The sequence below is a fragment of the Neopsephotus bourkii genome, unplaced genomic scaffold (genome assembly GCF_033783945.1).
Source record: "Neopsephotus bourkii isolate Nb327-2 ecotype Australia unplaced genomic scaffold, CSIRO-AGI_Nbou_v1 NB_1765, whole genome shotgun sequence".
Classification (NCBI taxonomy): Eukaryota; Metazoa; Chordata; class Aves; order Psittaciformes; family Psittacidae; genus Neopsephotus; species Neopsephotus bourkii.
In genome coordinates, this window is record NW_026902239.1 from 9,448,705 (window position 1) to 9,475,603 (window position 26,899).

Below are 26,899 nucleotides of genomic sequence, written 5' to 3' on the forward strand. Positions count from 1 at the left end.
ACTCATGGAAAAGCTCTGGCTGCCTGTTCCTGATTGCCCTCTTTTTGCAAGGGACTGCTGGTGGCAGGCGTGGGTGTTTCTGTCCACCAGCTTGGATGAGAAACCTAGCTGTTGGGAAGGGGAAGGGGAAGGGGAAGGGGAAGGGGAAGGGGAAGGGGAAGGGGAAGGGGAAGGGGAAGGGGAAGGGGAAGGAGCAACCTACCCATCCTGGGCAACCCAGCTGGGTTACATCTGCTATTAAGAGCCTCCTGGGAAAGGTGGGAAATGGAGGAGTTAACTTGGTTCCTGCACACCCAGCATCTCTGAACAAACATGCATGCCTTGGTCAGTCGTGCCTCTGATAACTCCTCCGGGCTCCTTTCTAATTCTGTAACAGAGAAGCTGGCACTGGCATGGCATTTGCAGCAGCCAGCTGTGTCCTACTTGGAAAGCAGCACTTTGCTTCTGCTTCCTGGCTTCCCAGTTTGTCCCAGCTTCAGAAGAATCCTGTGGAAAAAAGTTGAATATCAGGTTTGTATCAGAATAAATGTATATGATGGTCTTAAATTAACATAATGCAGGGAACCTTATTTTTATACTTCCTAAATTTTAAGTGCCTGGCTTTGCACCTTATCAATATTCATAGAGGGTTTTTTTCCTTAAAATTTGATGTTGTTACGAGAAGCTCTGGCTGCCCATTAAGCATTATGAGCAGTTCCCAAGAAACCCGCAGGTTATTGGGAAATATATTAATTTGTTCCAGATCTCACTTATCACCATTGGTTTTGGAAGCCAGCAACTTTAAAGCAGAGTTGCAAATTGTTTCAGCATGTTAAAACCCACAGTGGTGTGTAAGTTCATCTGTATATGCCATGTGTCTTAAACAGAGATGTGCATTTTATGTCAAACATTCAAAATGACCACTTAAGAACATGGGAATTTATTTAAATTTTGGCTGCCCAGTAAGTGTTTGACTATGTTTCCACTAAATAATAATGACATCAAGAGCTTTGTTAAATTAACCACAAGACCAGTATGCATTTCCTATGGCTTTCTCAGGGGACGTCCAGTACACTAATCCTGCCAAAATGCAACATGTTAAAATATTGCAGGGACTGAGTACGTGTAGAACAAGACTGCAGCTGACAAACGACTGCCAGGTGCTAAAGTCCAGTGTAGACCTACATAATTTAGGGTTATTGCTGCTATTCTGGAATGTGAAATAAATCCAGCATCAGTTTGATGTCAGCTGCCCTGGGGTGGACAGATCACTAGAATATGTAGCTGAGGATGCTCTGCCAATGCTGGGGACGTCACAGCACATATGTTTTCCTACCTCTTGTGTACCATTGGGTTTTAGCACTGAAAACTGCTGCCCCAGGCCATGCACACAAGTAAACATTGGCTGCTGGTTTTTTGCATGTGTGTGTTTAAGTCTGTCTTTGCTCAAAAATCCAACTGGAAATGACTGTTGAAATTCCGCTGTCTATTGATGAAAAGTTTCAGAGAGTTGATCTTGCTATAGAAATAATAGTGAGTTAGGTATAGCATAAAGAGCATATACTTTGATAAAGAGTTACAGTGGATTTCTTACAAGTAAAACAATTTGATAAAATGCAGAGCTTAAAAACAGTTTATGACTGGGGGGAAAAGGGCTGGATTTGTTATGTTGTTGGCTATAAACAGTTTACTTAGCTCTGATGCTGAACCAGCCAGGTAGTTACACTAGTGTCCAAATGGTGTCCAGCTCCAGGATCAGCAGAGGCTGTGCTGAACACAATGGAGGTCTGCATAAAGCATAATATCCCCTCTGGCACATATATCCCCTGCCTCCTGGGCACTTCTAGGAGCTACTGCATGTTCATAGCTTTGCCCTTGGGACTAGGGGCTCAGAGCAGCTCCAAAATGATAGAAACCACCTTGCTCATGAAACACTGGAGATAACCCTGTGAGCAGTCATGCTTCATGCTTTGGGGTCAAATAGCTGCTGCTCCAGAAAAAGCAGAGGCATTTGTGAATATCTGGCAATGATACTTTGCTGGAAGATGAGGAGCAGAAAACGGACAAAATTCTATGCATCAGTTCTGACCCTCGGACAAGTGAAAATCGAAGCTGAACAAAGGGAGAGGCAAGGAAAATTCTATAGGCACAGAAAGGAGAGCTTCAATGATTGAAGGTTTCTGACTTACTGTATCACCTGTGTTGATCTGATCCTCTTCTATCATGTCTATTCTCTTCAAATCCAGCTTTGTAAGAGTGATCTCAAGGAAGCACAACAGCTGAGTTTCACTAGAAAATTGCTATTTATTTTTTTTATTCCAAATAGCCAGAAATAATGTAGGCATACACAATAATGCAGACAATGGTAATGAACCTGAAAGCACCCATAATATGAGGGTAGGGTGTGGAAAAGCTAAGTTTCTGCATTGTGACTGCTTACTATATCAGTTAGGTTCTCAGGGTTCACTTTCTGGCAAATTGATGCCTTTTTTATGAGCTTTTTATGAGCATATGTCTTTTATCTTGCTAACAACCACTTGTTTTGTGGTAATACTTAAACAAAACTGAAATGACTGTATTTCCAACAAGCCATCCCTTCAGCGTATTCAGAAGCATTTACCAGTGGTACAGCATCAAAACTATTTTTGGTTTTTAGCTTCAAAAATAGAATAGCCATGCGTTGCTCTCAAGTAGCAGCATTTTAAAAGATGATTTTTGGCAGGGAAAGAAGGACATCATCATAGTGATGTTGCCAAGTGCATGTTTTCTGACAGAAATAAAGTTTGGGTGTCATGTACTCTATGATAATGTGGTCATTTGAAAAAATAATGAAGGCCATTCTTAAGGAAGTACCTTATTTTATATGATGTAGAAATTGTGATTGATATATTGGCATAAAAACACTTTTAGCAAAACAGTTTGAGGTCATAGAGTGCATGGATACCACCACAGCTAAAAGAGGTAATTACCACACTGACAGCAGCAATAGGAACAACTTCTGGCTCCAAAGTTGATTCTTGACAGGTCAAGAGATACTACCATGCCTTTATTCCTTTTCCTTACAACTTTGCACCTCTCCTCCACCAAATGCATATCAGCTGATCTATTTTCCTCCCTTACTTCCTGTACCCAAAAGACAGTCACTGTTGGATTGCCATTACCTAACTGTCTGAGTTAATTAGGCATGCAAAAGTAGTAATTGTCTATGTAGTTACCTACTGTGATGGCAAGCATTTACACCAGGTATAATCAGCAGCTGCTGACTTTCCCCGATAGAGTGATCAGTGCATCAATCACGTAGGTGTAGCACAGGCTGGGAATCACAGCTTTAGGGTAAGGCCTTGATGAACATAAATCTGACTCCACGCTCACTTGTCAAGCATCCAAGTGAGTCAGTTGTGTGGCTCACTGTAGAAACCATTCTGGCTGTGTGTTTATTATCACTCTCAGTGAAGCATTAGTAAAGTCGTATCTTTTTGCGGTATTGGAAATACAAGAGAATAAATCTGTATGCCCAAGTGACTCCTTGTGGTATCACGTTCAACAGGAGTGAGGCATGCTCATTCCTGAGGTCTTAGGGGGGGTAGCCAGGGCAGCTGTGCTGTAATACAAGCTTATGATAAGGATAGTTCGGGACATGTTTTTTCATATTGCCTGGTTTAGCCATGAAATATCATTCCACTCAGAAAGTGAACAATTGCAAGTAACAGGAAACCACAGTTTTACTGGCTAGTGACTATTTCTGGTTTACTGACTAGTGACTATTTGCCCACTAGATGGCTGTAATTGTTGAAGGTAAGTACCTTAGACGCTTGGAAGGGGCTTCAGTCATCTGAATCTACTTTCAAATCTACTTTTTGTTCTCTCCTGAGCTCTTGTACTTACTTTCATTACTTAGAGATCATGAGAACTAAGAGACAGTAGGGGCTGGAATTCCTCAAATCAAAGTTGTAAAACCTATCTCTTGGTGTAAAAGTTGTAAAATCTAGATCATCCTTGGCAAGTAAGAACTTGCAGAAATGTGTCCAGTTTTAGCCTAATGAATTGTTGTGTCAAGCAAGAATTTACGAGTGAAAATTGAAGGCTACAACGAATAGAAGAAGGACTTAATCAAGAAATAAACCTTTTCCTAGATACTAGAAAATGTAGGGACAATTTGCAGATGTCATGATCTTCACTTAAAGAAATAACTTTGCAAGTAACAGCAGGTAAAGCAAGATGTGTAAAAAGAAAATGGAAAAATTAGTGCATCCGTTGTACATAATGATGTTACAGGGTTTAAAGATATTATAAGTATTGTGTAAAAGCTAAACAAACACTTTGTCTCAGCTTTCAATAATGATGTTGGCCATGAAGTAAAAAGTGCGAAGGTGAATGGGAATAGGTAAATTAGAATGAGTGTGGTGGAAATAAGACTCAGATAAGCTGCTCAAATAAGACATGGTAGATTACATAAATACATAAGAGTCAGTTCAGTGGGCTTGACTGAAAATCTTCAAGCCATGCTTCCCAGTTCAGGAGTAGTCTTCAAACCTCCAGCAGTTTGTAGCTCAGGGACTTACCTACCCACAGTAAGTGTGGGGAAGTGTGTAGCTATTAACCTTCAGTTTCTTCCTTTTTTGTTGACTCATTCATGTGCCCCTCATCTGTTTTCAACTTTAGTTGTCCACAACATTTCAGGACAAGGAATTCCAGAGGTTACTTGCAGCTTGATTGACATACAACCTCCTTGTGTTTGCTTTGAATGCATCTTCTTCTTGGATTGGAAGAGACAGTGAGGAACATGTAGTCTCCAAGTCTTCTCCATGTACTCAAATCAGGGCACTAGACAATCTTCACCTGTAAGACCAGTCAGAGAAGTTTAGTTCTAGCAGCAAGGATTTTTTTCAGCACGGCTTACTGCTGACATACAGAATAATTAAGGTAATGGAGATAAACTGAAAACAGGACAAAACATTGCCTTGATTGCTTTGCCTTGATTGCTTAAAGCATTCCATACTGACTTTTTTTTTTTTTTTTTCAGAAAACAAAGTGATTTTCTACTTTAAGGAAACATAGCATGCCCAATATTCTTGGTCACTACTGAAGTATCTGATATTGTACCACCTGAGAAACTGACAGATTTGAGAATATGGAGATTAATATGAGATACCTGAGTTGCACATAAAGGGAAGGGACAACATGTTGTGCTGAGAAGAAACCTGTCAGGCTGCAAGGAAGTGCTCTGATACCATGTCTTGGCACTGGTACCGCTTAATGTTTGTTTCATGAGCTTGGCATAGAAAACAGGAATAAATTATGAAAACTGACAGTGAGAAATAAAAAGAGAAGCAAGTCAAGATAGGTCATTGCATAAAGATTACTTTGAAGGTTACTTTGAAGATGACTTCAGCAAAAATAGGATGGAATTTAATACGAATAGCAAATTATTGCATTTGGAAAGCGTTAGAAACATCTGTTATAATCTGGGTCTCTGTAAAAGGTAATAAAGACTTAGAAACACCAGTGTGATTTAAGAGTGAAAATGTTATTTATCCTTAGATGTTTTGTCAGGAATGACATCCTAGGTGGAGATAGGAACGTATTATTTTGCAAGGTGCTTGTAAGCTTACATGTGAAGTTTCATTTTCACTCTGTTTACCCCACTGCAAGAGAAACGAGTTTGGACCAGAGCAGATGCAGAAGTGGAAAAGGAGAGTGATCACAGGATCAAAGATTTGATTTGCAACAAGAAAATAGCAGAGGTTGGTGTGTTAGCTTAGTGGTGCTGGGGGGTATGTGATTACTCTTTATGAACACATGGGGGGAGAAGATAAGCTAACTAAAGCTAATTTAGAAAGAAACTAAATGCCAATGTAAGCACAAGAACAAATGGCTATGAACTGACTGTAAGCTGGTAGGAAAAAAAAATAATCATTTTTTGATGGCATTAGGTAAGTACATAAAACTTTGCTTCTATCAGTTCCTCTCATGATAAAGAGGAGTCCAGGAAGATCTTCATTTTATCATTTTCTGTCACTGACTGATGAACCATTTGCTTTCTCCCTTCGGGAGTTCGCACTGGCAATGCATGCCCCAGTGAAGGGCCCTGTCTACTTGATGGTACCTTTCCTGGTATGAATTATGTGCCAGCCTTGAGCAACTGCCAACGAAATGTACAAGAGCCTTGGCACATTTGTCTGTGGTTGGTCGCACCAGTTTCCAGAACACAGTGTCCTTCCCACTCTCTTTCGGAGAGCCCTGTCTCATGCTGCCTATTTTTAACTCCCTTTTTGACCACTTTCCATGGTGAGGAGTTTGCCTCCAACCTCTTGTAATGCTTTTCGTGTCCTCCTTCCATTTCCTTCATTTCTCCGCGCCCCCCCCAATCCTCTCTTTCCCTCGGTAATTGTAAAGCCTGCACAAGGCTGTCTTTGAGATATTTCAAAGGGACTTAACACTCCCTAAACAGAAGGTTTTCAAATGCCCTCATCTTTTCTGTCCATGACCATACTAGCTGATGCATCTACTTTTTGTCAAATCAGTGTGGTTGTTTTCTGGTTCTCTTACTAAGATTCTGAGAAAGCTGCACTAATCTTATATACTTGTAGTGCAAGACATACCTAGGTAGATGTGTATGAAATGCTTGGAAAGTATTGCTCCTAACATTCAAGACTAAATTTCAAGATTTCACACAGCCTTTTTAACGTGTGACTGTAGGGCTGGTTTGTGGTTTCTTTTACATTACCATTGAAGAGAGGGAAGCCTGTGTAGAGAGTCCTCTCCCTCCCCTCACTGTCCTGGTCTCTTAGTTCATCAGATCTGGGATTTGGTGAAAAAATGCTGGAGCTGCCTCCAGCAATTACACCTGGATTTCCTGCCTTTGGGACCAAGGGCATGAGGGAAGGAGGGAGTGAGGCTATATGTCTGGGTCTTTTTTGACTTTCCCCACAGAGTGAGAAGTTTGAACATGCCTCAGACATGGACCTGGACTGGGGAGCTGGTCCCACAGCACAGCCTGGTGCTATATAGGCTCTCACCTGTGAGTAGTATCAATTCATCTTATGGTAGTTTGTAAAGTTCATTTTAAGGGAGGAGCATCTTAAGCATGAAGAAAACATCTGTTTTGCCCAAAGCTGTGGTGGGTCTTGTGACTGACTTTAGAAAATCTTATCCCCAGATCCAGACATAAAGTCAGGTCAGCAATGAACTCATCAACATCATGTTTGATATTGAGATTTTTTGCATATTTTTCCCTTTACATGACCAAGCATTTTGTTTCCTCACTTTTCATTTATATGCATTGCATATGACAAGATGAAAACCTACTCCTGCATTTCAGAAACAGAAGGGCTTACCAGGATCAGAGAGGCATATGATGAGATGCTCTGAGTTGCAGTGCTGTTTCCCATTACCTCATGTAGATTAGCTAATGTGATGTTTCAGCAGTGCAAGTGATGAAGGTTACATATGAAAAGCAATAGATGACAAGCTGGTCCATCTCACAGTTACGTCACTCTTGTATGACTTTCTTTGCACATTCCTCTTTAAATGACAAAATAACAAATGGTGAATCTGTACCAAATTATTCAATTTTCAATGCAAGACACAAAAATATAAATCAAAGTGGTCTTTGGGAAGCCAACTCTAGTTTTCTGCTTTTCTTGCAACAAAGGACCTGTCTCAAATATCTGTGGGACACCACTTCCAATGCAAACACACCATGGTTAATGCGTGGTTTGAAATCCAACATGGGCATCTGAGACAAGAGCACATCCATCGTTTATTTTTTATTTTTTTTTTTTGTGCCAGTTTGCTAAAAGCCCTCCCAACATTTTCTATAATATTGTCTTTCTTTTCTGCCTCCATTGAAAGGAGCATTCTGAGAACAGAATCTTTTTTCCTTGAGCTCCCAACTACATCACAGGTAGGATGCAGAGAGACATGTTGGGGTGTTTCAGTTTTGCTGATTTTTGATAGGTAATTTTTGTGGAAATTGATAAACAATGTGGATGTCACAAGTAAGAGCAACTGCAGGGAGCTGGGAAAGGAATATGTGGGTAGAGACTGACTTGAGCTATCACTTGGTATCTCCAAAATGCATAAGAGATCGGGGATTATTTATGAAACTATTTAAAGGAACGGAGGGACATTTTGAACATGCGCCACCAATGTGTGCTCAGCAGATGACCCTGGGTCACAGTGACATGTTAACATCAGAGTAATAAGGGATATTAGGGAGAAACTGTTAAGGAGGACTGTTCTGCTTAAGCATAACTGGTGCTTTTCATAGTGAGATTAGCTTGAACAACTTTCTTGAAACTCTGTGTTGATACTCAACATTCTCCAAAACAGGGCAATGGCTGTTCTGAGATTGATTTCTCAAACTGAATATCCTGCATGACTTCTCCCAGCAAAGCTCCCCCCAGTGACTCAGAGTGCTGGCTAGTGCAATACTGGGCTCATGGCAAGTAAAATACCACTCCCTTTTTGTGACTGAGTCCTTTCAGGCTCCCCTTAGTGCATCTCCTGGCAATGATTAGCAACATCTACTTATTTTTTTAAAGGCTACTCCCCCTCCCATAGGCTCCAGTCCTGTGAAGTCCTTAAGGAAACATACCAAGATCTGAAAAGCTATTGTTTGGTATTTCAAATCCTGGTCCCTTTATGTCCAGCTGGTGGGAAAAGAGGAGAGAGAGAGAGAGAGACAGAAACAAAATAGGAAGGCGACAGCAGGGAAGAGGAGGGTAAGGGAAGTTAGAAGTTTAGTGCAAAACGGATAGACCTAGGGATAAGCGGATCTGAAGGACAGAGAAAAGTGGGACAAAAGTAGAGCAAGATATGCTTAGTCCTGATCTGCTGGATGTCTCACAAGGGACTTTATGCAACCAGGGGGAAGTTTTCTCTTATGAAATAGCCTGTAAGGAGAAGTAATTAAAAGTACAGGCACCTCAATAAACAAGGCAAAGATTAAAAACCAAAATCAGACAGAATACCAGCAAGAAAGAGAATGAAAAAATATCTAAGAAGTATCTGGCATTTAAAAGCAGGATTAAAAAAACACAAACAAAAAGCAAGTATTCTGTAAGTGGCTTCCTGCCAAGGACAGACGATTTTATCTCTCTGTGCCGCGGTTCTTCCCACTGCAGAATGGAGGCATGGGTGCTCTTCCAATTTTTCAGAAATATTTGAAGTCTAGGAGCTGTTTGGATTGTTGCTAACAGTGGATAACGTAGAGTGAAGGAGGCTTGCTTCAGAGATGGGGTCGTCTTGGGAATATCAAAACAAAGACAACTTCATAACAGCCACCGATATGTAATAGTGCTACTGAGACTTTATGGGTGAAAACAAGGATATATTTAACAAAGATAAAGAAAGCATTAACAACACACATTAATAAGATTCAGCAATACCATCATGCAAAGAGTTGACATGTCGTAACTTTAGTATTTCCCTCCCTATAGTTAAAGATTTATTTTTACCGTTTGAAGTTTAATATATATTTTTCTTTTGGTTGGACTTTACTCCTCCCATTCCTATCGCCAAGCTGCAGGTCATCAGATTTTCTTACTGTCTATGATGGAAAAATCTTCAGAATAAAGTCTTATCTTTGATCGGCTGTTCCAAACACATAAAATATTTACAGTCTTATATCCAGCGGTAAACGCAGTTATAGTCTGTATTTGATAATCTGATGTTGTGCTTCTGATAGTCGTGTATAAGTGTTCATGGGAAGCTCTGTATGGGACTGTTTGGCACATATTTAGGTTCTTTTCTTGGCTGAAATGAGTTTGTGAAATGTCTCACACTAGTAACAGCTGAAAATTATAATAATCTCTTTCATCTTTGACATCACTGAAAAACACATGGTTATCCTCTATTGCAAAACCCTGATGGTCTTTGTCAGTTGCTTGAAACTTTGGCTATGGCTGTATATTCCTTACCAATCCCTTTACTGTCTGATTTGATCTCTGTCTCATGTATAGTCACATTGTGCAAACTATTGTATGAAACTCTTTTTGTTCAGCACCACTATGCCTTAAACTTCACTTGGGTCATAGCAAGGTTTGCTCCATGCTCAGAAAAACAATGTCAGTAGAAGTCTGGATGAGCTTCAGTTCTCTCGTATTTCAAACAGTATGTAGCTGCAACAAAGACAATGGATTTTGACCTAAGGTTTGTATTTTCAGTGTTTAGGAATCTCAAAAAGATATGATAGGTAAGAAGTATAAAACCATAAGGTTACAGTTGCATTTGTATGTTAGCAGCAAGGTACTGAAATACCCTTTTTGTTTTTTTAGGAATGCAGCTCTCTTTCTCCGTCTCACAGATAAGTGTGTGCAGAACACTCAGCCATAATTAAGGATGGAATCTCTTTTCAATTCCACTCTTCTGGCTGCACAGGGAGACCTGCTGGTAATTTTGTTTAATGAGGATAGCCCCACAGAGTGTCTGTCTTTAAAATTCTGTGATTAAGAAATAAAGAATGTGAAAAGCTATGAATAGGAAGCTAACATTTTTCTTATGCCACTCACTGATTTACAAACCAAGTGTGGACTACTTGTCATCTGGAGCTGGCCTATGGAACTATTTCACCAGTATGATGTTTTGAATTAAGAACTTGATGACAAGGGTTCCTGATGGTCTGCAGGCTGGCAGTGTTCAGTGGCTGCCTGGATTCAGCATCATCAGTTTGACATAGGTTTTTACATATCACTTATGGTGAGAAACACCCAAGTGCCTTCTTGTGATGCCTTAAGTGTGGCTATACAGCTGCAACATGTGGCTCATTCTTTCTCCCATTCTTGTTTGCCAGTGCTCCATCTTAAGTATGCCTGAATACAGGATGCCTCACGTTTCTAATGGTAAAAGGTAAGGATGAAGTTCCTTTCTCTGGAAGCATAAGGAGTTGTTGGAATTGAAAGCAGTACTTCTTTCTACAGGCTGACAACACAGCTACCAGGTGCTTTCAAGTATCACTGCTGTAATAGAGAAACTGGGTCATGCTCCATAAGCTATGTTGTAAAGGGGTTGAGCAAACCTGATTTTATGAAGACCGAGTTCCCTCTACAGATTTTAGTTCTGGCTTTGCGATCCTTGTGATCATTGTAAATGTATGGCTTACAACCAAACCAGGAATGGAAAGACTGCCAAGATGCACAATATAAGATAATATTTTCAGGTTTGATTGAGACTGTAACATCTATCCTTATATTGTGGTATTAGGGATTGCTATAATACTGCTGTCGGTAAAGTACCTGCAACCCCATGGCCAGAAGCTTTAGGGATGAAAAAGCTATTGACTCTCTATTGAAAACAGTAAAGCACCGTCAGGCAAAACTTCATCTGCAAAAGAGAAAATTAGGAGGTAGTTTATCAGAGTTGGATTTGCACTTTGGAAGTTTAATGAGTGTTATATTGTAGCAAAGACTTGATGTCCATAGTTCAAGACTTTCTGTGCAAGGTTGCTGCAGAAGGCCTCATCTCTGGGGGCTTGCAATGGATTGAATGCTAGTGTGGGGTGATGATAGGGAGGATCTTGCAGTGAGAGTTGGCACAGCAGTACCTTCATTCCCTCTTCTAGCCCTCAAGGAGACAGGGACACTGAGTTAGGGAGTGATGCTTCCACAGTAGTCTAAGCAAGCTGTATCTCCAACAACAGACAGACCTGCCAGGAGAAATCTGGGCTACTGCCCTGCATTAATGTGGTCTTTGAGACGTGGTGGACCTGGTATGGCCTTGGACAGTCTCCACTTCTAAGAAAGAGGGAGCTAGAGAGAGATCTCTACCCAAGGGCATTAGAAAGATGTCAGAGGAATGGGTCTCTATTTACCTTATCCACTGTATTTCACTAGACCTTTTTTTTCTGGCCTAAGTTCATGACTGCATTCTCCACCCTGTTCTGAAGACTTTGTTTCTACAGTCTTGGTGTACTTGAATGAGAGAAATAATGTGGGGAACAGTCCTAGGGGAGAAACACTGATTTTCTGCATGTTTCTGTATTCATCTTGAACCAATGCTGGTATTTATCACAAGACAAACCCACAGATGCTAACACCTAAAAGACACATGGGACTCAGAGGGTGGCCAGTCACAGAGTGGTGGCAGCGCAGCTGGGGTGTGCTTAGGAAGTCTTTGTCGTTTTGAGGCTGCTCAGTGTAGTACGTTCCCAGTACAGATTCCCAGGGCGTATCTCAGGGACTGGTGACACTGGCCTCAGGACAGCCTTCTGCCCTTCTAAATCATTGTCTTCTGTTGGGATGAAACTTCACAAAATAGCCAAAGATCAGAAGTGGAAAGAGGCAGCATTACAGAAAAGACACTGATTCTCTTATTTCCTCTCCCTTCCTGCCCCCTCACTGGCTCATATGGGACCTGCTGACCACTTTCTTCTGCCTCCATGGAGTGAGAGTGCTCTCTGTACCACAGTAAACTTTTTCTCTGTTAGATCAACCCTGGAGACTTAAAACACACTTCTAAAGTCCCTATTGCCTGACTGGTGCAATGTCCTGTATCCCTGGTGCTGATCACATTCTGTTGATTTTACTAGCCACTTTACAGTTATCTTTACAGCATTTTTCTGAAGTCCTCTGGCACTGTTGCCTCCCTATCAGAACTGGGAAAATAGATTTAAAAACTAATATTAATCCCTGTTTAAACTGATGAGTTCCTGCAGTACTTTCAAGAATGGGAGAAACTAGTGAAGTGGGCAGGAAGCTCATGGGTTATGAACATGCGTTATTTCTATAAGCACTGGATTTTTTCCATCAAAGTACAGGAGAATATGTTGAGAGGGTTTGTCTGGAATGTAAATATACACAGTATTTCCCCAGTGATGGCAAGGTGCTAAAGTGGAACTTCTTTAAACCCACATGGAAGGTATATAGAAGATTATACACACACATCTATATTTTCTCATATTTTTTTTAAACTTAACTATTTTCTGGTAAAGAAAAAGAAAACCTCATTTTCTGCTAGGAAAAACTCACAGCTAGTAGAAAAATTATCCTTCCCATTCTTCAGTGTATAATGAGATGTAGCTATGTTTCTTCACCTTTAAGCTTACAAAAACTTCCTTGTTTCTATAATCATGTGGGAAAACACTGCTGGCTCTGTATCTAATAACTACAGAAGTGAATGTGGTATTTCACTGTCCTCTTCCTTGTTCATTCTTGTATCTACTGTAATGATCTATTCTTTGAAGTTCAAGGTGTCATACATTCAAAATAAATGCTGGAGGTATAGCCATAGGTCTGCATGTGCCATTCATGGCATTAACTGTTATCTATGCCCTGTTTTCTCCAGGGAATGTTTGACCTGACACTGCACTGAATTTATGAGAGTGAAATCCCTTCACAAAGGCAAGTGCTGAAAATTTATTATGTCTGTTTTACCTTGTGGGAAAATTCTGTGGTCTACAAAAATCTAAAACATGAAATTAAAACACACAGCATCCTGGAAGCAGGTTACCTCTGCTGTACTTTGAGTGTTATCTTAGCAAACTTCAAATTGCAATCTTCACAAGCTGCAAACTGCACTGCACCATGACTGGCCAAAATATAACCCTCATGCATTCTGCTCCATCTGAGGGCTATGAAGACAAGAAAACCTTGCTCTGTTCTCTGTGGATGGTACACTGCAAGACCTAGTAGCCTGGTCCATCACACCTTGTCTATGGGCAAGTCCAATGTTCAGCCCAATACAGCTTAATTGATTGGCTAAAGAACAAATTACAGCTCTGCATGTTTCATGTTGCCATCATTATAATTCCTGCTGTTGGTTTGGCTTTGCTTTCATGGTTACTACTGAGACAGCTAGAAGAGGAAAAAAAGATGTATAGGAGGGTGCAGTTGCAAACCCCCGCACAACCTAAAGAGCAGCTGAACAGCTGTATTTTGCTTCTCTGGAAGATAGGCAGAGCTGGAAGACAGGCAGAGTCGGTGAGGATGACACTACTTGCTTCAGTAAACAGTAGCATTACCCTGCATCTCAGATAAATGATCTACTGTTTTTCTTCACTTGTGCCTTTGAACACCCCACCATGCTGTATGGCACAATAACATTTTCAGAACATGCTAAGTTTTGAACTGCCTTCCAGTGTCTGAAGGCTGCCATGCAGTGAGCCTGCAGAACAGCTGAGTCTAGGGGATGTTGCCTTATTTGAACTAGTATTATTTGTGCTAATGCTGCATGTATGTTAGGCAGCATATTCTTCTGCTCCCAATATCTTACTCATCACTACCCGTCCTGAGTTCAGCAGTAGCAGTCATTTTTCTCCTTCTTAGTAGCTGGTGCAGTACTGTGTTTTGACTTTCGGCCTGGGAGCAGAGCTGATAACAGCGATGTTTCAGCCTGACCAAGGACTTTCTGAGCCTCATGCTCTGCCAGGGAGGAGGGGAAGCCAGGAGGAAGCAGAGGCAGGACACCTGACCCAAACTGACCAAAGAGGTATTCCATACCACAGCACGTCATGCCCAGGATGTAACTGAGAGTTAGCTGGAGGGACTAGGGAGCTGCAGGGTTGGAGGAGGTATCGGTCGGTGCTTGGTCGGACTAGGGGGGGCGAGTTATCGGTTGGCGGGTGGTGAGGTGTTGTATTCTCTTCCCTTGTTGTTTCCTTTATCATTATTATTATTGGTGGTAGCAGTAGTGATTTGTGTTATACCTTAGTTACTAAACTGTTCTTATCTCAGCCCCTGGGAGTTACATTCTTTTCAATTCTTCTCTCCATTCCTCCGGGAGTAGGGGGAGGGAAAGAAAGGGGGGAGTGAGTGAACCACAACACTACCAAATATAGAGGCTCAGAGAACATCCACCTTGTGGGAATGGAAACATCAAAGATGGGTTAGCTGAGCCAGGGCCAGGTGTGAAATGTTATAGTTACAGAGACCCTGAGTGCAGAGACCTTGCCCTGTGGAAGTTGACAGGTCCAGAACCAGTCCCTGTATGGTCAGACACCACCAGTAAGACACATTTGAAAACAGTTATTTTCAGTTCCATGCTTTAACCCAGTATCTTTAAGCTACTGCTTCCACATCTATCCAGAGGAGGTTTCATGGGATTGCACTACTATTTTGAGAGCACACCATGGTGGGTGCGCCACTGTGATGGGTTTTGTTTGTTGTGTCTCTGCCACCCAGCAGAAATGCTCCTCAGGCCTCACGAGGAAGGTGGTGGCACAGGAACACAAAGGAGCAGAAATCAAAGTCAGGCAGCCTGACAAAACATCAGTTACAGCAGTTTTGCTGAAAATAACATCAGGGATCATGCAGCCAGCCGATCTTAACCAGAGGAGGATCTGACCCTATATTTAAATCTATTTTGGTAATACATATACTAAGTAAGATCAGTAGCAATGTGATGGTAGGCTAAAATATAGGTATTTGTTCATACATATTTTATTTCATACACATCTCTATATAGGTAGTTTTATACATGGCTTTGAAGCATTTGCCCTGTTACCTGTTTTTTTATTGTGTGTGCGAAAGTAAAGACATCTGCTTGTGAGGTAGCTACATAGGACTCTCATGCAGAGGCTGATGAAGGCCAAAAGAACCTAAATTCTGCATTCCCACTAGCAAAATTCTCTGAGTGCCTTCAGTTCTTTATGTCCCTGGGTGTGGAGAGCATATGAGACCTTGCTACCTGGTACACCCTGCAGGGCAGGTCCTGATGGATGACATCAGACATACAGTGGACCACAGCAGACATACACAGTGGTCTGCACCTCACACACCCAACCTTCCTGAAAACGTGGTGATGGGTCAGAAACAGAGGAATGGTTGTTCAGAGGTGGCTTCAAAAGGTACTATATCAAAGGACTAAGAAGAAGAGAACAATTATGGGCAGCTGTTACTCAGGGAAAGTCTGAGTAAGAGACAGTATGCTTGCTGCATAAAAAAGCTTTTCCTGTGGCACCACTCTCACACCCTTCCCTGGCAGAAGTATCACTCTTTTCTCTCCCTTTGTACCAGCTCTCAGAGGCCTCACCCCATCCGCTGCTGTGCCTGAGCTGTTTCTCATGGCAGCCAAACAGTGAGTTTAGTTTCTGTAGCCAAAGCCCACGGTGGGAGTGAAATAGAGCTGGCTGTCTGATCTCTGTGGTTATCTGAGAGGAGACATTGCAGCAGCAGGATTAACACTGTCCTCCCCCTAGCTGAGCACAGCTCTCTGCTCCTAACCTCTGTCTGTGGCACTGTGGTGACAGAGGAGACTGCCCAAGTGGGCACCAGGGAGTCCCCTACTGCCAAAACGGCTCCCTCAACATCCAGCTGCTGTTGTGAACCATTCACAAATTGCTCCTTGGTTAGAGCACTTGAGTAATATGGTTTTTAGTCTTATTATAGGTGCAATATGAAATACTGGGATAGATTGGTAAAACCTGCCCCACAGCAGCCAGTAGCACCAGTACTCTTCAGAAAGGTTTGAAACACAGAGGCTTTGACAAATCCATGTTGGCTGTACTCCTTTCCTCATTATCTTTCAGTTGACTTATGAAGAGTTTATTTAATTCTTCAATCTAGTATTTTTCCCACATTAAAGATAAAATGACTGCCCTACAATCCCATAACTTCTCCTTTTCCTGAAGATACAAGCGCAATTCAGCTTACATGATGTGAGCATTAGATGTCCAGTTTAAAGTAGTTATCAAGGTTCCCTCTGTAATTATGTGAGAGATGGGTGCCACAAGAGAGTCATTTTAGGAACCATCTTAGGATGAGAAAATTACTTTCTAGAGAAGACACTTGTCTCCAATGACTGTGCAGTGGGGGTTATTAATAATGAATGACTTTCAGATGATCTGTACTGGGTGAAATGAATGTCCATTCTGCACTTGTCTGCCTGAGTCCTGTGAACCTCCAAGGTGGTTTCAGCTTGTTCTTAAACACCCTAAAATAGAATTAATCAGGAAGCTGATCTGGAAAACAACTTGACAAACAACTGTCCTAAATGTTCTCTATCTATCTTCCTCTTAGCCTGAGAGCTGAGTTCTGGTGTAGGCTGTGTTAACTGTGTGACTGCATGCAAACTTTGTCTTGAAGAATGGTGGATTCAAAGACTTAATATTTTGCCTTCGCCTGTGTGATCAAGTGGTGCCATTCCTTCTACACTGCATGGTGGTCAAGCTCTTTCCCCATCCTCTTACTACTAATGTAATCAAAATATGTTTCTTTGTGGCCTTTTATGTCTGCTGGTATGTATATGCTGTAGAATTATAATTTCAGCCATGTAGAGATCTATTTTGAATGATTACTTCATAGCTGCCTTGTAAATTCTAACATGTTGAATGTTTAAAGAACACAGACTGGGATTAATTCACATCATAGACTAATATACTGCAAATGTCCTTTTAAAAAGTCTTTTGTATCAGTCCTCAAAGAAGGCATCAAGCAATAGGAAAAACAAACTGAGAGAATATTGAGAAGAAATGAGGTTCTTCTTAACTCTAAATGGTGTTAATTATTTTTATTTTTTTTTCATATTTCTAGACTGACACTGTTTGCACATATGCTCCAGAACAAATTAGTGTGGTGATCATGCAATCAGGTTGTTTTCAGCTAAAGTTCTAAGACATAGGGTTTTTTTAACTGTAATATGGTGGTAGTCATAAAAGTGAATTTAAAGAAACAGCATGAATGTTCTAGCACAGGATCTACTGTAAATATAAGTAAGCAGTATAAAGGTAGTTGACATCATTATATCCAGGCCATGGAGGAAAGAGGTATACTGCCAAAACTACTTCTCTAGCAAATGCAGCTGTATCTGGAGGCTTTGCTATACAACAGCTAAAGCATCGCAGCCTGTGTGTGTGAGAAGGGTGGCACATGCCCTTAGCCCTGTCAGTGCCCCTTGCATTCCCATGAAACTCTCACATGCACTGGGCCATGTTTCTGTACAGCTGCTACACATGCTGCTGAAAGCAGAGGAGACAGATACGATGTGTAAGGCAAAGCATGTATCATGCTATCAATTTTTAAGCACCGTTGAAGAAGTGATGGTGCAGAGTGGTTTTTAGAAATAAACTGAAAGGATTAAGTGTCCTAAGTGGGAGGTAACAGCAACAGCAAGAAAGCAGTGACAAAACTTGGTGTGACACTTCCCAAATTGCTAGGCAGGCTTTTCCCTAGGTCCACAACAGCCAGCCTGTGACATTCTTGCAAGCTAAGTGTGGCTTTGCGACAGGACACCTTGCAGGAAGACTAAGCGCTGTACAAAGGATAACACTTTCCCCGTAGGTTGTTAAGGAAAGAGGACAGTCTTCCCTAGGAGTAAGGAATGAATCAATGTCCCGGCATGAAGCTAAGGGTTTCAGACCTCCATGCTCATTGTCAGAGCTCCAATAAGGCTTTTTGTAACAGTTAGTGTCTCCTCTAAATTTCAAGCTGAGAAATTATGTTCTTGTCTGTTTTCCTACAGTGGTTTTATTTGGGCGTGATATACTTATTGTCTGTAGCTGTTGCAGTGTCCCTGTTTGTTCTCATGGCTCACAAAATGTTCCACCTTAGAAGCAGCCGCCTTTCAGGGCTAAATAATACCAGCATATGCAGCACATAAAATCCTTCGAGATTCCACACAATGAAACGTCCTATATTTTGAACAATATAGGAGTCTTCTTGTTCTTTTAGGCCTCAAACAGGAAATATTTAAGCACATTTTTAATTAAGTTGCATTGAAGTTAGTGTAATTGAAGTCCATATTTTTAGCATGTGTTTCTAATTAAATGCATCCATAAATGCTTTCCTGATCAGAGGTCTTCAAGCCTGTGGAAGCACAGAAGCTGAAGCATTCAGTTTTGGCTGCTCTGGGTGCTGAACTGGGAACTGCAGTTGTACTTACAGAGTCCCAGCCTCAAGGCTATGGTTTGCTTAAAGTAGTACGGGAAGGTATGGTGCTTATGCGTTGCACAGAAAACAAACACATACATAAAGCATATAACTAAAGAAGCACTAAAGCTGAAGATCACACACAAAAAAATTAATCCTCCTGACATGCTGGTTTGAAAGGACACACAACAGAGAGCCTGCTATAAGCCATTCCTAGTTTGCTCTGGCTGGAAAAAGGAACAAAATTACACAGTAAAACACTGTTTGGGGTGAGCAATGGTAATCATGCTTTTTCAGCATAAAACACAGTTGTTTTAAGTGACCATTCTGCACAAACAGGTTCTCACATGTTTCAGTTGTCTGTTCACTGGAGCGCTGGGACTCTGTAATAGTTCTGCTGCATGAAGGAGGTATTTGGACTTTTGCAGCTTGAGATCACCAAAAGGCAAAGGACTCAATCCATCAAGATGCATACTACAAAGTACCTGGCTGGTTGGATACAAATGTCTGTAAGTGCAAGCTTAATGCCTTTATGATAAAAATTAATTACTTTTTATTATTTTCTGTATTATGTCAAGTAAGGAATATGACACATTTTTAGCCTTTCTTCCTACATTTGCAGTTAGAAACACAAATTAACAGATTTACTTCATCATCTATAGGTAATGACAGCAGCAATTCTTTTTCAAAGAGAAAGGCAGGATCTGGTTGTGATTTTGTGAAAATAACCTGACAGTCATTTTCTGGCTTCTTTTACTGTGCTCATCATTTCACTTTTTGAATAGCTCATCAACTTGTAAAAAACCAAGAACAGAAGGAGATTTCTGTGTGTTCCTCCAGCTCCCTTTTTTGAGAGAAATTTTCTCATGTGTTTTTAATTCTGAGCTCTAAGTGGATGGAGGATTAATGGTACCCTGTGTTTCTACTTTTCATTTCAAAGGCTGTGGATGTTGGTATCTGAGTCTTCCTGCTGTCTTTGATGAGCATGTTCTGCAGCTGAAGGCTGGCTGCTGAGGCAGGGAACCAGGCTTGGACTCATGGATCTTGACAGCTCCATTACCCTCAGGAATGAACCTGTCACAAGAAGCCGTTGTGCTTTAGGCTTGGCCCACAGGTAACTTTGATAGGTCTTACAGAGGGTTTTGACACAGAGGACAAAACCTTCAACTTCTGTTGAAGGATGTGCCTATAAAGCATCAAAGAACAAACTGCAAAATGTGATAATGCACTAAAGAGGACATTCAGCTAAATGTTTGCACAACGATTGAGAAAATGAAACAATAATTCAGTGATTTCAATGCAACAAAATCGAATATGATGCTCATCACTTTCAGTACTGGAGTTATGAGTGCACTGCAGGATCCCAACACAGTTTGGCTTCTGATCATCCAAAGAATACCACCCTATCCTCACATGTAACCACCCCTTGTGCTTCTTGGGGTGGTAGCAGCCTTAGCTTATGTATCTACCCTAGTTCCAGACAGACTGCTGCTGGAGCTCTGACTTGTCCCTCTTCATGCTTGCGCAAAACAGGGCTGAGATAACAAACACTCCCTCAGTGGCACTTGACACTTCCTTGTGCCACCCTTTAGCACCCTTCAACTTCCATCCTCAACTAACTAGAGGCTGTTTCTGTCATTTTAATATCTCGTTTTCTTGATCCTTGACAAGCAGAGATAGCATTGCTCATTTTTGCCCTCTCCCTATTCCTCTACAAGCTTGTGACATTAGTCACAAGTCTGCGAGTCCCAAATTATCTACTGAAAGGTTGCATAAATGTACTTTATACGGTTTTACACTTCTATTTTAATGTAACTCTTACAATAAATTTCATAGCCCCATCATGTGTTTTGCTGTTCAGGAGGTAATATCAGACCCAAGACGGACCCTAGTGTAGGTCATGCCATCAGAAACGGATGCTGTCCCACACGTCTGATCATGGTGAGCAGGTGTGGGAGCGGTAACAGCATCCATCAACAGACCCTGACATGGCAAGTGACAAAACAGGGCCAGAGACCATCCAGGTGCTTCTGTCAGAAGCAAGAGGACATGGGGCAAGCGAACAGCATGGGTCCAAAGTCTATCCAGGGTTAGAGATGGCACTGGAGACAAACTGCAGTGTACATCCAAGGCACAGTGTATCTATAGCATAGGTCCAGTCCATCCAAGAGATAGGGCTAGAAACCAACATTGCTACAGTGCCTCTAGGACAGGGACTGACTGAACTGAACTAAGGTCGTGAGCTGTGGGCAGGGTAGGGGTAGCCCAAAGAAGGCTGGCTGGGGACAGTAAGACCTGTGGGTGCCCTCAGCACCATGACAGGTAAGGGGGTTGCTGACGCTACTGCCAATGACATTTCCTGTGATTTTGTTTTACTTACTAGTGGGGTTTTCTAGGAAATAAGTTTCCCAACATACCGCTCTATGTTATACATGTGTTTGCTCCTATTTGCATCTCTCAGTATCTTTCAAACTGGCTGGCAAGTCAAATAGAGTGGTAGGGATCACCAAGGTAGTAATGATATTCCTGCAAGCTTCATGAAATCAGAAAGGCCTATTGTATCACCCCAGCTGAGAGAAATGTTGAGGAAGCACGGTCCTAGTAGACACCTGAGAATCCACTGGAGACAAAGCTTTCCAAGGAAGAAACTTTACTCCTCTCTGGACACCAGCTTTGAAACCCAAGTCTGTGGGAAACCACGTGCCCTTTGAGCTGGCACCCAGAGTGACGCATTTGGCGGGCACTTCATTTTTCCCCCCTTGCACCTTGTTTGGCAGCAGCTGACTGTGAGCAGCCGGCTAGTCTGGTCAGCCACATTGTTCTAGCTTTTCCCTCAGAAATAAAGGTACATTCATTAGTGTTTGCAGTTAGTACTTTTTGTACCTTTACTTGTAAGGAAAGGAGTAAGTGGCAGCAATAGCAAGAGATTTTACTGAGCTATAAGGAAGAGGAAGCAATCTACACAGGCACTGCGGGACTCCAAAGGAGCAGATACAGACCTTCACATTCAAACTGATGTTTGGCAAGGAAAGCAGCCTTTACGCAGTGCAGTTCCTCTCCCGAGCTAGGCACAAAAAATACTCTATCCTTTCATCACATATTAAAAAAAGAAATAAAATCCATAAGGCATCAGGGCTGTATATGAGAAAGACACACAAGAAGTAGCAGTGCCCCAGTGTACAGGAGGAGTGACAAAACAATGCTGCCCTCTTTTCTGTGGGCTCCCATGAGGCTGGGTTTGTATCATGGAGAAGAACAATCCATTTGGTGTCCAGCTGGAATCTCAAATAACCATCTCATTTTTCTTTTCCAGTAACAGGGCCAGTTTTGTGCAAAGAAGTAGGCATGGAGGTCTAGAGACAGCAGAACTGTTAAACTGATGTCTAAGTGCAATTGCAGCTGGCAAAAAATTAGAATGAATCTTCTTGAAGTAGGGGGATACTTGAATACAGAAGTTGCAGCCTGAAGATGTTTCCAGGGACAACTTTGTACTTCCTTCCCACTGGTATCGTTACATTTTGTTGAACATCTCTCATAGTGGACAAGCATGAGGTTTGAAGAGTGCAGGAAAATATTCTGCAAGTGTTCCCAAAAAGCCTGTGACTGATATGGTATGGTTTGGCTTGTCCTCAAAATGAGATTTTATGCACTCTACCATCAGCTTACAATTGAGATGATTTGTGCCTGTGAGGACATCTTCTCTATAGTTTTTAATACCTTACAATAAACAAAAAAATCATTGCTAGCCCTAGTGCAGTGCCCTTCCCTATTCCTTGTCACTCAACCGCTGAGCTTTGGAAAGCTTGCCAAGTCCTTGGCAGAAGCTTCTTCTCATGGGAGCAGAACTGCAGGATTTGATCCAGGAGAAGAGACAGGGTTTTCATATTTTATTCTAATGTCAGCAACAGAAACCTTCAAAGCAGAGGAATACTCCCCAGCTGTGAGCTGGGTTGCTCAGGAGGTACCACTCCTGTCGCTTTGTCAAGCCGATCAGGGTACGAAAGAGCTCTTTTTCTAGGCTGGATGCACTGAAGAGGTGCCAGGGCATCCCACCCACAGTCCTCGTTAAAGAAAAATAACAACAGCACAAAGCCCAAGGATTGTTTTCGTATTTGTAGTATCTCAGCAACGGCTACTCTATCATCTGTTTTTGCTTTGGTGATTTCTTTTCTTATTAAGAAGAAATGCTACATGCTGCCACACAAGTAGCTGACCTCCTGCTGCCGGTCAGAGGCTGCTTGGTATGTCCAGGCGGGATGGACTATGGGCTCTGCTGTGCTCCCTAGCTGTTGGACCTGGCTTAGAAGGAAGTGGCCCAGACCAGGACTTTGCAATTGTTCTGTTTTCTCCAATAAATCGATTGTTCACCCAAAGAAGTTCAGGCTTTTGACACTGGGTCAAGCAGGACAGCTAATATTGGCTGATGCAAAAACTAACAAACAAAGTTCTGGAAATTCCTGACTGTTTCATTTCGACATTTTCAGAAGGAAACATTGCATTTTGGAAAGCTTGATTCATGAGGTGATTTAGTGGCTTTCACAATGCAGAGAAGGAGATGGTTGCACATCCCTTCCCTGCAACTCATTCTTGTATTCTGGTGTCTACAGCACTTGCCTGAATGGGTAATTAATTACTTTAATTACTTTCTATAAACGGTGATGAAGCTTCAGTTAGAAATATCGGGAGAGCTCCATTCCAGACCACCCTTTCTGAGTGTTGAGACAAGCTCTTGCAAAGCAAATGACCCAAATTTAAGTGTGTTGTTCTCTGCTGTAATGACACAAGGAGGAATGTTGAATTTGTGTCCCCTTTGAAAATACTGCAACAAATGAACCTTTTTTAAGGATGCAGGCTCAGAGCACAACGCATTCTCAAGGTTTTTCAAGTCACCTCTTGGTAAATTCAGCCTTTAATTCCCAAATGTCTTCAATTAAAGTTTTCCAAAATCAGATCATGATTCAGAAAAAAAAAACCCAATTAAAATAGTTCTGAGTAAAACACTGAATTTGAGTAATATTTTAGGAAACTGTACTGCAAATTAGGAGATACAAGGCCTAGCACATTTATGAAGAGTTAGCTAGTTAGATAGCAGGATCTCTGAGATGGAAATCATGTTACTCTATTTATGTCTGTGACAGATGACACCTCACTGGTGTAGAACTTTGTGTGAGTATCAGGCAACTCTTTTGCAGTCAGATAGTTGTAAAAATTTAATGAGTTGTGAAATAGATTTCTGGCCTATGGACCAATCAGTATTTCTGTCTGTAGTGGAGAGCCTGACAAACTCTGATAAAGGAAACCTAAGGCATCAGAAACATGCAGGAGAGTACTACCTCATAGCAGGTAGTTATCCAAACAGGATGGTAGTGTAGAGTGACAAAGCTGAGCTTGCTATCAGCTGTTGGTAAAAGATAAAAAGGGAAAGTCATATGTGGACATCGATCTATCTGCTTATTCTTTGGGACTACCATACAGGCTGTCAGTGACGTTGGTGCCCCTGTGGCAGGCACTGCATAAACATAGGGAGAGAGGCACTCCTGGGCTTTAAAACCCACAGATATCAGGTGGGGAAACAGAAGAAATCATCCTATTAATGTACAATTTCTTCTCTCATCCAGCATTTAAGGTAGTCTCTACCTGTGCAGGGACTGAGCTTAAAACACCTGAACATCAGTGCTCTGACCATATGGCCATGTGTCAGAAAGACTCACAGGAGCATCAGTACAGCACAACTGACTGAATTGAGTCCCGGTCACTCCACAGGCAATTTCTGTCCCAGCCACCAGGGCAGAGAGGATTACTTCTTTCCCTCCCACACTCCACCACCCAGCTTGCTTACAGGCTCCTTTGTCCTTTGTACTTGCTCCCTTTGGTTAAGGGACTGCCCTGGTCCAGCCGGCAGGAGAAACTCTGCGTGTACTGGCTTAATTGAAGGTGGTGGGGAGCACAGCAGGAATTGTTCCTGAGTATGGAAAACAATACTTATAAAATCACTTCATAGTTCATAGTATTTTAATACAACTTGTGTGAATACAAACAGCTTCAAAGACCAATGTCTACTCAGAAATCACTCTGAACTAAGAAGTGCTTATGGTTTTCCTCTTTGAAGTCTACCTGTATTTCTAATCCTGGAGCAAACTGGAGTTTCAAGAGGAAGGGAAGATGACAGTGCTTTCTGTATGGAGATACATGAGTCCTGAAACAAAAAAAAAGAGAGCGTGAATTTATGTTGTAATTTTGTAATGCTGGAGAACACTGGGGCTCAATTTTTGATCATCAGCTCTAAAGTCTCACTTTAATGAGCATCATGGCTGAAAATAATTCAACAATGCATATAATGCCCCGGCTACTGATTTTCTCATGATATATGGATATGCAAGTTAAGTTCACAGTCTCAGGTGGCCTCTGGGACTGAAAATCCTCAGGCTATCTGTGCCCTCCCTAACACACTAGGAGGCTGGAAATGATGCTGAACGTTACCCACTTTCCTGCATTTTCCAAGCAAACCTGGAAGAAACCAAGAACAAAAACGTTTGGTGCCCTTGCAGCCCTAAGTGCAGAACTTGTCTTTTTGAAATGCTATGTCAACAGCTCTTCACTAGCAGGGCCATTATTTTTATTGGCTGTGGCTCTCTGGCTAGTGTTGACAGGTTAATTTACAGTAACAGTGAGAGTCACCTTTACTCGCTATACCAGAAAACACAGCGCACTCCGTACTTGAATTGCCACACTCTTGAGAGCAAGAATGTTGGGGAGCAAGCATTAGTGCTGCCTTGCAGCCTCACAAAGGCACCTGGGGACTCTCACAGAAGAATGCTCTTTTAGTGAAATCATTTTTGCCAGCATATGTGACTTGAGCAGGAATGGTTGCAATTATTTCTTACCGTGCTTATTAGAGAGGACATATGGGAAGATTAGCCTCAAGAATGTCACTCTTGGACGTGGTCTTCCTATGGTGACTGTGCCACAGTTTTTTTCTTTTCTTTTTTACTTCTTTTTCCCTCTTTTCAATATATCAGAATACATTGTGAGAAATTTCCCTTGGTAATGTATATAGATAGTGCTAAACAGATCCCAGGAAATATTTTGTGGGGTGTACTTAAAGGACTCCTTCCCTTCACTTCCTTTTCCTTCTCTTCTCTTCCTTTCCCTTCCCTTCTCATTACACAGATGGTGAAGAAGCTATGAGAAAGCTGACGGAGAGCACATACATTGGAGTAGGACAAATTCAGAGCAGCTAAGAGAGAGGGATAAGTACTGCCAAGAAAATTATGACAGCCTGGGTGCAGATCAACAGACCTTACATCACAGGAAAACTGGAGAAAAAGAAAAACCCAGAGTGGTTTGTTTGTTTTTTGTAATAGGACTGTTGTATAAATCAAGTGAATAAATAGTGTTTTAATCCTAGCAATATCAGATATCAGAACTTTAGGACCCTTGCAGCCTCCTGAAATAAATTGACCATGCACTATTTACCAAGCACATGGCAGCACCAACCATCAGGTAGAAGGTCTTTCTCTTCTTTCATCATTGGTGGACCTTGTGCCACTGAACCAGCAGCCCTTAGGCTCAGGTATTCTGTTTTGACTGTATGGCCATTATAAATACAGAAGATGTGCCTCTTGTATTGTGATCATATTTGAATTTGGGATGGTTACACTCTGCTGAAGTGGTTCTATGAGTTTGCAGTATGCTTATTTCATAGAATCATAGAATGCTCAGTGTTGGAAAGAACGTTAAGATCTTCTAGTTTCAACATCCCTGCCATGGGCAGGGATGCCTCATACTAGACCATGTCACCAGGCTTTACTCACTACTGACATAACAAGAAAAATGTCAAAACAATTAATGTATTTAGTCTGCAAATCGTAGAATCACAGAATAGTTAGGGTTGGAAAGGACCTTAAGGCCATCTAGTTGCACCCCCCCTGCCTGGGCAGGGACACCTCACACTAAACCATGTCACCCAAGACTTCATCCAACCTGGCCTTCAACACTGCCAGGGGTGCAACATTCACAACTTTCTTGGGCAACACATTCCAGTGCCTCACCACCCTCACAGTAAATACATGGCAAAAGCTTTTTGAGAAGGTTCTGGGATCTTTCTGCTGTAAAAA

General features: G+C 41.7%; 1 long non-coding RNA gene across 2 annotated transcripts; it reads left to right on the plus strand.

The window, feature by feature from the left end:
* Positions 1 to 283: 283 nt before the first annotated feature.
* LOC133225627 (uncharacterized) lies at positions 284 to 23,714 on the plus strand. Of its 2 annotated transcripts, XR_009729217.1 has the most exons (4): positions 284 to 510; positions 10,775 to 10,931; positions 19,723 to 19,896; positions 22,096 to 23,714. It is a non-coding gene; the product is annotated as an uncharacterized LOC133225627 (long non-coding RNA). The 2 variants fall into 2 exon arrangements; XR_009729216.1 differs by lacking the exon at positions 22,096 to 23,714 and having other exon boundaries at positions 19,723 to 20,518.
* The last annotated feature ends 3,185 nt before the right edge of the window (positions 23,715 to 26,899 follow it).